Source organism: Hyperoodon ampullatus (genome assembly GCF_949752795.1).
Source record: "Hyperoodon ampullatus genome assembly, chromosome: 8".
Taxonomy (NCBI): domain Eukaryota; kingdom Metazoa; phylum Chordata; class Mammalia; order Artiodactyla; family Ziphiidae; genus Hyperoodon; species Hyperoodon ampullatus.
The window spans coordinates 64,178,301-64,191,905 of NC_136921.1; positions in this window are offsets into that span (position 1 = coordinate 64,178,301).

Consider the following 13,605-nt stretch of genomic DNA (forward strand, 5'->3'; position numbering starts at 1 on the left):
AATGTGGACTTTTCATTCTCATCACAAATTCTAGATGTTTCCTATTTTCTTAACTCCAAGTTCATCCCATCTTTCATCATTTCCCTTGCCTTTTTAACAAACTCTGGCATCAATGCCAAAAATATTACTGGGCATTCACTTCTACTAAAGCATTTCACTATTTCAAATACTCTTTGCCAGTCCCTAGGTCTCAATAACCCCTACAAGCTGCATTCTCTGTTCTATCTCTGGGGCTGCTGATTATTAGTGGAAAAATCACATAACTATACTAATGAGATTCACTACAAATCCAAGCTCCTTCATCTCAACTTAGTGCTCATTACTGAATGGTGTATATATATAATTTATTCATTTGTTGCCCATACTAAAGCAAGTTTATAAGGATGGCTATTCCAGGCTTTTTCACTAGCCTTAATCCCTAAACATAACCCTCACTGTTTTATTGTAAGCACATGATGCCACACCCTAATTTCCTAAGAAATTCTGAATCTAATGTGAAATATCTCCACAACTTTATGGGACCTTCCTTCCCTTCTTCCAATCTTTGAAGGACAGTCTCCCTCAAATTTCTTTCTGACCAGGTTTCCTCCCTCCACCTGTCATTTTGATGGCTTCTCTTCTTACTTAAATCTAAGACTTGCTCTATTTGTTGTTTTATTCTCTGTGCTTCATTTTCTTCTTCTTTGTTAGCACACTGACTCTCTTAAAACAAATGTTAGTTCTATGACCCCCTCAAGCTACTCTGTTCTTTATCTTTCTTTTCATCATTTTGAAGTCTTCACAAATTATTCACCTTCACAGCTTCTAATCCTCCTTCAAGTATACCATACACCATAGCAATCTGGTTCTCAAACTCACCAATCTAACTTAAACTAGTTCTTCAAAGTTCAACAATGACAGCTTAATCTTTGCATCCGCTGATGCCTCCCAGTTTTCTGGTCTATGCCTGCTTTGGGCTGAATGGCCTCCTCCCCCCAAAATACACGCTGAAGTCCTAACCTCCAGTTCCTCAGAATGTGACCTTATTTGGAAATAAAGTTTTTACAGAGGTAATCAAGTTAAAATGAGAGTGGGCCTTAATCCAATATGTCTGGTGTCCTTATGAAAAGGAGAAATTTGGACATAGAGAAAGACACACACTCAGGGAGGTTGATGCACAGGGAGAAGATGGCCATGTGACAAGGAATGCCAAGGATTGACGGCAAACATCATAAGCTAGAAGAGGAGGGGAAGAATTTTTCCTTAGAGTGTCAAAGACAGTATGGTCCCACTAAAAACTTGATTTCAGACTTCTAGTCTCCAAGTCTGTGAAGAAATGAATTTCTGTTGTTTTAAGACAACCAGATCTTGGTACTTTGTTACAGCAGCCCCAGGAAACTAATACAATACCTTTCTTTGGCAGTCTATACTGTGGACCATCCTGCTTTAAAATTCTCTTCTAGCTTGGGTTTCAAAGCCATTATAACAACCTGATCCTCACCCCAATTCTCAAATACACTCTATTCTCTTCTTCTTCACTCCTGAGATTCTTCTATTTTTCTTGCTCTCAAACTTCTCACTCTAAAATCTACTGCTAAAATATTACTCGTTTGATTATCTAACGTTGAAATTTTCTAATTCATGCAGCCTTTCCTTAACATTCCAGTCAAAAAGGATTGTACTGTCCTTTGTATTTGTAAAATATTTCACTTTTCATCTCTCTGCCAGCTTTCACAGTTTATATTTCTCCTCTGCATACAGCTATATTTATTACTTATTCTAAACCATGGGCCATCAAACTTTTTTTAAAGGGACAAATCGTAAATATTTTAGGCTTTGCAAACCATATAGTAGTTTAGCCAGATACTCAACTGCACTGTTGTGCAAAAGCAACACAGATGATACATAAATGGAGGCACAAGTAATGCTAGAAAAACCTTATTTACAAAAAGAGGCAGCCATCCAGCTGACCATAATTTACCAAACTCTGTTCTAAATTATAAATTTATCAAACACAGAAGTCATTTTTTATTCTTTTATGTCTACTCTGCAAAACTTCTAGCATTTGTCCTTCATACTGCAAATCATCAATAAATATAACCTGAATAAAACTGACACAAAAATTCTCATGTACCTCCCAATTCCCTTTCTCTGTATGTCAGCATCTAAAAATTTAAAAACAAAATGCATAACCAACTAGTTTATAATCTGGACAGATGACTGAAGATTTTCAAGGACACTAAACACCGTTTAAAGCTTAAGTGGACCTCTCTTTAAAATATGCCAGTCTTCAAAAAAAAAAAAAACAAAAACAAAAACAACAACTGTGGGCTTCCCTGGTGGCGCAGTGGTTGAGAGTCCGCCTGCCGATGCAGGGGACACGGGTTCGTGCCCCGGTCTGGGAAGATCCCACATGCCGCGGAGCGGCTAGGCCCGTGAGCCATGGCTGCTGGGCCTGCGCGTCCAGAGCCTGTGCTCCGCAACGGGAGAGGCCACAGCAGTGAGAAGCCCACGTAATGCAAAAAAAAAAAAAAAAAAAAACAAACAAAAAAAAAAAAAATATGCCAGTCTATAATAAAAAAGCCTACATTTTGCTTGGGATATAGAAGAACCTTCTTAAAATATGAATAGTACAAGACAGCATTAGCTGATATACAAGTGCCATAATTATTCTAAGAAGGAAGTAAATGCCAAGGGATAAAGTATTCAAGGAAATCATAATAGAGTGGATCATGTATAAACTATCTACTGTTTTACATTATTGTTATGTATTGTTGTATAACAAACCATCCCCAAACTTAGTCGCTTTAAACAATGGTTAATTCATTCTCATAATTCTGTGGGTTGACTGGGCAATTCCTCTGCTGGTTTCATCTGAGCTCATAGATGAGACTGCTTTCAAGATGGAGGACTGGTTGACCAAGAAGGACCAAGAAGTTGGTGCTGTTTCTTTTCTGGGGCACCTTGGTTCTTCTCCACATGGCTCTCATACTCTAGAAGAATAGACTGGCTTCCTCACAGCACACTGTTCCCAGGGTTCCAAGAGGGCAAGGGTGGCCTCTTTAGGTACGGGTTTCAGAATTCATACAAGATCACTTCTGTTTGCATCCTACTAGTCAAGGCAATTGACAAGGCCAGTCCTGATACCAGAGGTGAAGAAACAGCCTCCACCTCTTGGAGGAAGGAGAGGCAGGTCATATTGTGAAGGAGTATGGATACAGGGCGGTGTGATTCATTGAGGTCATGATTATAATACTCCTCACCGTGACCCTTAAAGGGAGGCAAATTTGACTGGCGTTGGAATGTTGCACAGAGGAGCAGTGGGAGAAAATTAGACAAAGATAAAACAGTAGAAATTGGCAAATGCTAAGCTAAGGACTTCACATGTACTCTATTATAGTGAGAAGTCAGTGGATATTCGAGCAGAGAAGTTCTCCTCCCTCACAAATAATTCACATAATGAAAAGGAGGTCATATCTAATTTCAGTGGGGTTTGTTTGTTTTTTGCTTTTAATTATCAAGGGTGAGGGTAGGAGGGGCAAAATGATTATGTCTGGCTTCACTAAAAAGGAAATGACCTTAAATCATAGCGTATAGTAGGGCTTTCTAGTTGAGAGAACTTCCTGATGATGAATGTGTAAGCCTTGAAGTTACTGAAAGATGCTGAAAGACTGTCTTTAAAATTAATCAAAACAAGATATTTTCATTTACTTGTGATGCCTTTATTCCATCACAAACCTCAGGAGTGTGAGGAAAAAGAGAACTAAAGGGCTTCCTAACTTTCAAGATCTTCTTGTTGTGAGATTTTCAGATATTCCTTGCCGTACCCTTACTTTCTTTTTCTTTGACCCTCCATCTCCAAGCTGACAGAAGAAAATAAATAATCTTTCCTTCACTTCACTTTCCATTGTGGACCACAATTCTCAGAATATGTTTAATTCAAACTATCTGGAGTAGTTATTCGAAAACTCATAGGTAGTAGCTTTGCTCTATGTGACTCATAAATAATAAACTGTACTGGAGAATGTAGCATAAAGATGAGGAATTCCTGCTTAAGGTAATATCCACAGCATGCTGTGAATCAACCACTTGTCCTGCTCTTTTTAATCTCTAATTTTATACAAAAGCAGTTTTTTCAATTAAAGTGGCTACTATGGGGAAAAATCCAAAATCATATAATTTAGTGGCTGCTGTTAGAAAAAAAAAAAATAATGTCTCCCTGTTTCACACTACATATAAGTGTACTACTGCTTTGAGACAGGAAAGGACCTGATATATTTTAAACTTATTGAAGCTACATGTCAGCAATTCAGATATCCTTTTTGAATGGTTATGCCAGATTATACACATAAACTTCTGTAGATAGCCCCAGGCTCTCTAAACACAGTATTCTGAGCAGTAAACAGCACCAATAGTGAAAAGATTTGTTGACATTCCTTGCTGGTTGCCACAGGGATAAAACTAAATTGAAATCCTCAAAATATAAAAGACCACAGATATTAACACTCAAACCACTCAGTCTGAATTCAAGACAGACCTACTTCTATAACCTTCCAGGTGTTCTCAGTATGTCTGAATCCTAGTGTACTTCACAACACAGAATTATGTGTATGTGTACAGAGAAACTGGTAAGTTAGCACTGCAGTCATAAAATGAGGCTATTAACTTCCTATTGATTCAGATTAAAGACATGTATTTTTTGGTTTAGTTTTCATATGGATTTGAAATGAAGCTTGTTTACAAAGATTATGAATGCTTTGGGGGGTGGTATATTTGTATACATTTTATATATATGCTGTGGCAGCCTTTACCAGGAAAATATATCCCTCTTTTTTCCTCTTTGTTTTATTTAACCTATCAAAAAGGTACAAAGGAAAAACACTTGCCCAGCTCATTGCACAGCGTGATGCCTTAGAGGCAAAACATTTGAAGCTTATATTAGGCTTCGTTTTTATAAGGTAACTAATGAAGCTGGATATTACCTGGCTCCTCTGATAATTCACAGTGCTGAAAAATAGAATCATGATATTCAAACAATACTGAAATTCAGGAGGGAATAGTGAGATAAAAATAAACGCCATGCAATTATATGATCTAATATCCACCAGGTATTAAAATCCAAAAATCTTAAGAAAAGCTTAACAAATTTACCTTGCAAAATACAGTGTAATGACTAATTTATATAAGACAATTAATTTTACTTCAGCTATCATGCTTAGAAATCAGATGTCATTAATCACACATCTTTGATTCCATTAAACTTGTGTCTAAATCAATCTTTTCTTATAAACTTCAATATCCTGAATGCCATAGAAAGTCAAGTGACAGATTGCTCTGTTTCATTCAAAGAGTCAATCTACAAAGCTACACGTGAGGATTTTAGAATTGTGTTCGTTGATGATGTACACACATATTTATAAGCACTTTCTGGAGTCACATAACTCTTATGTAGAACACAAAGCTGCAAAGATGAGCTAATTTAAGGACCTTTACCAGGACATACTCTAAGAGAATTTAAAGTCACCATGGCAACAAGTTACCAACCCTTAACAACCTGAAAGATGAATATTTACTCAACCCGCTAGATACCCAATAGGCCTTCATTGTCACTTGGGCAGGCAGTTCCTATTTGCCACTTACATCACCCTCCCTGCTATTTCTTCAGTTTCTCACATATCTGTGTCTTGCCCTCATCATCCAAAGTACCCCCTTTTCCTTGCCAAACACTTAAGCAGTTCTTTTTCTCCGTTCTAGTTTCTGTGCTGCATTTCTCTACAGATTTATTACTCCTCTCTATCCATCTTAGAGGCATACATTCTTAGCTTATTAAAATAATAGTAATAGTTACAATGTGTTGAATGTTCATACTGTGTTATATACTATGCTTATTTTTCTCCATATGTCATCGTGTTTAATTTTCATAATAAACCTGTGAACCCAATAGTAGCCTGGATCTCTGGGTCAAATTCTGACTCTGCCACTTATTAGCTCTATACTCTTGGATAAGCCACTCAACCTCTCTGTGCTTCACATCTGCCATCTGAAAATGAGAGTCATATCTATTTGATGGGGTTATCATGAGAATTAAGTGAGTTAATACATGTAAATCTCTCAGAAGTGTATCTGGCATATAATAATAGCTAACATATACTGACAGCATGATAGTATCTCCAATATATGTGAGGAAATGGGTTGGGAGACATCAGGTAATTTGCCAAGATCTTATCACTAGAAAGGGTGGAGATAAGATTCAAATATCCAAGATCTTATCACTAGAAAGGGTGGAGATAAGATTCAAATGCTGATCTCTTACTACTAAATCTTGGTGCCTTCTAAACTGTGTTGGCTTTTTCCCTTGGGCAAGTCTTCTACTGCAAACACATTTTCATAGTAGTTTATAGTTCACAAAGCTCTTTTATATATTTGTCTTATTTGATCTTCACAACTCCTACAGGTAATACCAGCCCTATTTTTTTTTTTTTTAATTGAAGAAACAGACTTACAGAGATTGTATGACTTAAACCTGGTCTCACAGAAAGGAATCAGTCCCAATTTGGGATTCAGCATTCCTGATTCCTTGGCTCAAATTCTGTTACATTTAGGAAGCAAATAGAAATAAATGAATGAATGAATGAATGAATGAACCTATCTTTGTCTCATTTCCTCATCTGTATAACAGGAATCACATACCTATTTCACAGGGTTGTAGTGATAATTAAATTAACCTGTGTAAAGCTCGCAGTACAGCGCCTGGCACATAGTAAGAGCTAATTAATTAATTATAGGGTCCAGGTAGAGGAATGAAAGAAACAGGAGAAGGTGATATTTTTAAAAAGCAAGATCTTATACTATTTTCAACAGATATAATGTCTAGGCAGAGAATGACCATCATTGATTTATCTTTCACAATTTGTTCTGCAATTCATCTAGAATTTATTTCTGCATATGATATGAGGCAGGGATAAAAATGTTTTTTTTCCTGTATGGCCATCCAACTGACCTAGCATCATTTATTGAAAACACCATCCATACCCTACTGTTTGCAATGAAATCGATGTCATCAATTTAGTACCTTATATATGTAGGTCTATTTCTGGAATTTTACTTCCTGTTTGCTATTTGTCTATCCTTTGGCCAATACCCCACTATGTAACATAGAGCAGATTTATAAAAGGCCCTGATGTCTGACAAAGTAAGTCCTCCAATTTTGTCATCTTCTTCAATATTGTCTTGAATATTCTTTGCAATTTTTATTCCCATAATAAATTTTATAATCAGCTTGTTAATTTTCCACATAGTCCTCCTGATATTTTTATTGGTATGTCATTGAATTTACTGACATTTCTATAATACTGAGTTTTCCAATCCATGAAAAATACATAACATAAAATGGTATACCCTTGCATTTATTTAAGTTCTCCTCAATTTCTCTCAAAATTATTTTGTGGTTTTATGTTCATTAGATTTATCCATAGATATTTTATTTTTCGTACATAGTATTGCATTTTAAAACTCTAATTATTTGACAGAAGGAATATAATTAATTTTGTATATGTACTTGTATGCAGCAAAACTGCAAAATTTACATTTTAAAGTTATTTATTTACAAGTTATTTTGCAGTTTTCAACACAGAATCATGTCATCTGTTATGACGTTTTTTCTTTTTTTGTCTCATTCTCAATTGCAAAGGAAACATTTTCAATTTTAATCATTCAGTTTGATGTTTGCTGTTGGTTTTTTGTAGCTACAATTTATCAGATTAATGAAGTTTCCTTCTATTCCTAATTTGCTAAATTTTATCATGAATGGGTGTTGAATCTTGTTATGTAGTTTTTTTACTTAGGTTGAGACAGTTAATTTTTCCCTCATAATGTGTGGTGAATCCCACTTAGTAACTTTTGAAATTTTTAACTATCATCTTTACATACCTGAAATATACCCTATGTGGTGATGATTTGACATTATGTTAATAAGAATTTTTATGTCTCTGTTTATGAGAAATATTATCCAGAAATTTTCAGTTTTATTTGGTAATTTCTATGACAGATTTTGGAATCAGTTTATGCTGACCTTATAAAAGCATCAGAAAATGTTCCCTATTTTCAAGTAAAGAATGAAAGATTTTAATGTTTTTTTCTTTAAATACTTAAAATAATACATTGGTGAAGGTTTCAGTATCATTTTATCTGTGAAATTAAAGAAGGGACTCAACTTCTTTGATGGATAGACCATTCAGATATTTAATTTCTTCTTTTGTCACCTTTGCTAAGTCCCTCCCCAAGAGGTTTATCCATTCCTTCTAAATTATGACTTTTTTTTCATAATTCTCTCCTCTCTTTTTGATATCAATTGGACTGTAGATGTGTCTTTTTTTTATTCTTAGTATTAGTAATTTGTGATTTCTCTTTTTCTTGATCATTCTTGTTGAAGTTAAGCTTTTTATCAATCTTTCTATATAACAAACTTTTGAATGTTTATTTTCCATTTCATTGAATTGTACCTTTAACTCAGTATTATTTTTTTACGTTCCTTAGGTTTGCTTTGCTTTTTGTGGTGGTTTTTGTTTCTTTCTTTCCTTTTGGTTCCTAAGATAGAAGGTTATATCATTGATTGTACAGCTTTTCTTCTTTTCTCACATATGCAATTAAGACTATATATTTCTATTCATCACTGATTTTAATTCAGCCCACACATGACCATTGAGTTTTAAATATTTTTTAACTTCTGTTTTAGCCTTTTGATTCATGGATTCTTTTGAAATATACTCCAGGCAGTTGAATTTTCTCTACTTACTTGGTATTGATTTCTAGCTTAATTCCTTTGGATCAGAGAATATTCATTAATTAATTTATATTCTTGGAAATGTGTTGAGGCTTTCTTTTTGGCACAGAATATAGTCAATTTTGCTAAATATCCCAGGGGCATTTGAAGAGGATGCAAATTCTTCTACTGTTAGATGCAATATTCTATCATTGTCAGCTGCATATGACATGTTTTCCTTATTGTGGTCTTCAGATGTTCCATATCATTACTTTCTTTTTTGTCTGCTTTTTATATCAGCTTTTGAAAAAGGTAACTTAATGCTTCCCATTATGATTGTGCATTTGCCTATTTTTCCTTTTAATTCAGTAAGTTTGCTTTATAAATTTCAAAGCTATGTTATTGGATGCATACATATTTATGATTGTATGGTTGTAATATCATTGCATTGGAATGATGCCTTAATCATGAAATTTCCTTTTTTCTCTAATACTTCTTTCTTTAAAGTCCACTTTGCTTTTCTAGTATAGCTTTGGCTTCTAGTATAGATAAACCTGCCTTCTTTGGGTTAGTATATGAATGGCCTAGTTTTTTTTTCCTTTTCAAGTTTTTGTGTCCTTATATTAATGTATGAATCTTATAAGCAATATATAGTTATGTTTGGTTTTTTTATCCAGTGTTAAAATCTGCCTAGTCTATTTTTACTATGGTTTCTGATAGAGAGCTTTATCTACTACCTCACTATTTGTTTTCCATTTGACCCATCTGTTTTATGTTTTTCCCTCCATTATAGCCCTATTTGCATTTAATCAAATATTTTAGCAGTATTATTTAGATATAACTGATATACAACAAAGTGCACATAAGTATGTGGTTTTATGTTTTCATGTATGCATATACATGTGAAACCTGAACTACAATAAAGATAATGAACTTAGCCATAACCCCCAAATATATCTTTGTGCCTTTACATAACCCCTCACTCCAGCCCTTTGCCTCTTTTGCTCCTCTATCCCCAGGCAACTGCTGACATGCTTTCTGTCACAATATGTTAGTTTGCATTTCTTAGAGTTTTACATAAATGGAATAATACAGTATATATTCTTTCCTTTTGGTCTTGCTTATTTCCCTTAGCATGATTATTTCACAATTGTAATTATAATTATTCATCAGCATTGTAGCATGAACCAATAGCCTATTCCTTTCCATTTATACCATGCCATAGTGACTTATTGATAGGCATGTAGAATTTTCCTGTTTTAGAAAAAGACTGGTGTGCAAGTCTTTGTATGTACATATGCTTCTTTTCTCTTGGGTAAATACCTAGGGGTATAATGTCTGCATCATATGGTACGTATATGTCTAACATTTAACACATTTTAAAAACTACCAAAATTATCCTAGGTGATTGTCACGTTTTACATTCCTATCTGTAGTGTATGAGAGGTCTAATTCCTCCACATCTTTGCCCAAATTTGGTATGGTCAGTCATTTGAATTTTAACCATGGTAAAATTATGCAGAGGTATTTCACTGTAGTTTTAATTTGTATTTCCCTAGAGACCAGAAAAGTTTAACAACTTTTCATGTGTTTGCCATCAGTATAGCTTCTTTAGTAAAGTTTCTGTTCAATGTTCTCCCATTTTTATTAAATTGTTTTCTTATTATTGATTTTTGACAGTTTTGTATATATTATAGATAGGAGTGATTTTAAAACATGTTTTTAAAATATTTTCTCACAGTCTGTGACTTGCCTTTTCATTGTATTAGCAAAATCTTTGGATAATGTATAATTTACCAATTTGTTTTCTTATGGATTTTGATTTCATAATATATCTTTGCCTAACTCAATTTAACAAAATTTTTTCTCTTATTTTTCTTTTTTAACTAGAAGTCACAGAGTTTTAGGTTTGACATTTAAGTCTGTGATCCATTTTTGAGTTTGTTTTTGCATGTGTTGCAAAGTATTGATTGAAGTTCTTTTTTTTTTTTTTTTTTCTATTTCTTTTTGCATCCTGGCACCTGTTGAAAAGACCACTCTTTGTCCTTTGCACATTGGTTGAAAATAAGTTATCTACACATGTGTGACCATTTCTGGACTTCCTACTGTGGACTTCATTAATCTCAATATCTATTCTTATGCACCTAATATCTGAGCATTATTACTGTAGTTTAACAGGAAGTTTGAATCAGGTAAGTAAATCTTCCAATTTTGTTTTTATTTGGCAAATTTTGTAGGATATGCTAGTTCCTTTGTGTTTCCATACATATTTAAAACAATTTGTCAATGTATAAAATGACTAGCTGGGATTTTGGTTGAGATTACATAGAATCTACAGATCAATTGATGAAGAAATGTCATCATGAAACTAATGTACATTACTCTCCTAATGTACAAATGTATGACCTCTCCCCATTAATTTGTATCTTCTATAATTTCTCTCAACAAATATTGTAGGGTTTAGTATACAGGTCTTCCAGATTTTTAAAATTCATTCATAAATATAATACTTTATATTTTTATACTAGTATAAATGATATTGCTTTTTAAAATTTTAACTTTCATTTGTTTATTCCTAATCTACAGAAGCATAATTAATTCTTATATTTTGACCTTAAATTTACTTATTGTTTTCCGGAACTTTTTGAATATAACCTTTAGAAGTTTAGACAACTGCGTAATCTGCAAATAAAAGACAGCTTCACTTTTTTTTGCATCTATCCTTAGAGTTTTCTTGGTAGGACACTTTTAAACTCTAAATTACAATAGATTTCTTTAGTTGCATTCTTTTTTTTTTTAATTATTATTTTTTATTTTATTAGTTTCTGCTTTATAACAAAGTGAATCAGTCATACATATATATCTGTTCCCACATCCCTTCCCTCATGCATCTCCCTCCCTCCCACCCTCCCCATCCCACCCCTCCAGGGGGTCACAAAGCACCGAGCTGATTTAGTTGCATTCTTAAGGAGCATCTGCAAGGACTGCCACGTCTCTTCAAATCACTGAGACTGATGGTTTCTATTTGAGCTCACTTCCGCTGCCTCCAGCCATAACTTGTGCAATCTTATGTCCCTTCTCTTGAGAAACACAGTGTTATCTAATATTCAATATCTGAAACCCATTATAATTTTAATCTCTGTTACCCTACCTTGAAACAAAGCAGAGGTATCAAGTATTCCCATTATATAATATCTTCTATTTAGAAAAAAGAAAAAAAAAAAGATTTCCTCTGTTTGGTCTCTCTTCCAAAGCCACAACATCACACTGGCTTAAAATAAATCCCTTAAACATTATTTGGTTTCAAACTAAATTTATATAAAGTATCATCTTCCCATCTAACATTGTATAATTATTTCATTCTTAATTATAAAAATGACTCCACTGTATTACCAGTTGGTAGCCTGATGCAAAACTTTGTTATACAATTTTGAGGGGATTTGTATATTTAAATTTGGCATTCACATTCTATTTCCAAGGCTTATTATCCTCTTTGCATTTCAGGTAACTGTAGGTAAAAGTGATCTCTAAAAATACAAGGTTTTTCATTGTTTGGGAGTAAATGACTGAAATCAGGTAACAGGTATTATTCTGTCAAGATATTGATATGCCACTGGATGAAAAATATTTCCTCTTTAGTCTTCTATCATATTCCTATCTGACACCAGTGAAGGCAGATATCAGGTCCTCATCACAAAGGTTTTTTAAAGTCAATAACTAGCAAGAGATACAAATCTCCCTGTTCTCCATTGATGTCACCAGTTCTCAGAATCAAAGTTCAGAATAATTCAAGAAAACTTATGTTAATCTTGGCTTCTTTAAAAAATATAAATATTACCATGGATAATTGTGGGAAAAATTATATAGGCAATATGCATGAATCAAGTATGTGTTGAATTTGGGGAAGCAGAAGCTGTTTTAGAAGTCATAACATCTCAGTCCCTGACCTAAGACTACTTTGAACAGGTTGTTTGACATAGAGTTCATTAGAACCATAGTGATTCTATCTATAAGAGAAAAACTTTTTTTTTGTGATGGTCAAATGAGAGACAGAATCTTAAAAGACACTACAAAAATTATAAAGAAAAATATAAAGTCAATATAGACTCACTATTGCTAGCTATAATTTGTGATCCAAATTATGGTCCTAATTTTCTTCCAATCTATATCATGGATGTAAGAATAAGATAAGTATTATCTAGTCATTATGAAAAGAGAAGTTAAAATATGTTGCAATTCAGAAGAAGAAAAAGAGCTTGAATGCTATATATGTACTTTAAAAAAATAGAATCTGAAGGCAGCACCCTCATTAACAGCTTTGAGTGATGAAAATATGAGAAAAATTCAGGTGTGTCTTTGATTCCTGTCCAAACATATCTGATGCTTCCTAAGCAAGCATAAAATTAGAAGTATTTTAAGTAAATGGTATATGTAGCAATTGCAATTCATTCTCATCCAACATTAACTAAAATAAACATCAAATCAGAAAGCTTGGAATACTGTATACAGAAATCAATACATAAGCAAGTGAAGCTTCCAAATAAAGTTAAAACACATTTTTCATACTGAACTTTACAGCTTTTGAAATGATACTTTTCCATTTTATCAATACTTTCTTGAATAAAAGAATTCTATTTTTCAGGGAACATGCTGTCAGTAGAAAAGAGAGAGTACCAAAATGGGGTCACAAAATAAAGCTCAGGCCCTGGTCCAGGTCTATGTCCTTTCATTTAGGATCCATGAGATCCTTCCTTAGTAAAGACAAGTCAGATCAGATCACAGAGTATCCTCCTCCAATACATAACAAAATACAAAAATCAAGAGGATTCAGATGAAATATACTGACAGCACTATCTAAAGAAGGA